Genomic DNA, 955 nt, shown 5'->3' with positions numbered 1-955 from the left:
CTATTACAGATAGCGGAATAAACCAAAGTGGATTGTCTGCGGGAGGCCCTGGCGCATGAATCTGTGCAGCGGGAACGACCTCGGACCACCAGGGGCCGAGAAAACCACCCTCTCATGGGGCCGGACACTCAGGGTCAGGGAAAAATCCAAATTATATCTGGTGATATCTCGGGTGCTATTACAGATAGCGCAATAAATAAAAGTGCATTGTCTGTAGGATGCCCTGGCGCATGAATCTGTGCAGCGGGATCGACCTCGGACCACCAGGGGCCGAGGCAACCACCGTCTCATTGGGCCGGACACTCAGGGTCAGGGGAAAATCCAATATATATCTGGTTATATCTCGGGTGCTATTAGAGATAGCGCAATAATCCAAAGTGAATTATCTGCAGGAGGCCCTGGCGCATAAATCTGTGCAGCGGGAACGACCTCGGACCACAAGGGTCCGAGAAAACCACCGTCTCATGGGGCCGGACGCTCTGGGTCAGGGAAAAATCCAATATATATCTGGTGATATCTCGGGTGCTGTTACAGACAGCGCACTAAACCAATGTGAATTATCTGCAGCGGGCCCTGGGGCATGAATCTGTGCAGCGGGAACGACCTCGGGCCACCAGGGGCCGAGAAAATTACAGATTTTCGGTTTCCGTCACCCAAAGTCATGTAAAAATCCAGCATATATATAGAGCTTTCTCGGATGCTATTACAGACAGCGCAATAAATCAAAATGCATTGTCTGTTAGGTGCCCTGCCGCATGAATATGGGCAGCGGGAACGACCTCGGACCACCATGGCCGAGAAAACCACTTTCTCATGGAGCCGGACACTCAGGGTCAGGCGAAAATCCAATATATATCTGGCGATATCTCGGGTGCTATTATAGATAGCGCAATAAACCAAAGTGAATTATCTGCAGGAGGCCCTGGCGCATGAATCTGTGCAGCGGGAACGACCT

The sequence above is a fragment of the Nomia melanderi genome, unplaced genomic scaffold (assembly GCF_051020985.1).
Source record: "Nomia melanderi isolate GNS246 unplaced genomic scaffold, iyNomMela1 scaffold0014, whole genome shotgun sequence".
Lineage (NCBI taxonomy): Eukaryota > Metazoa > Arthropoda > Insecta > Hymenoptera > Halictidae > Nomia > Nomia melanderi.
This window is presented reverse-complemented; position numbering follows the sequence as displayed.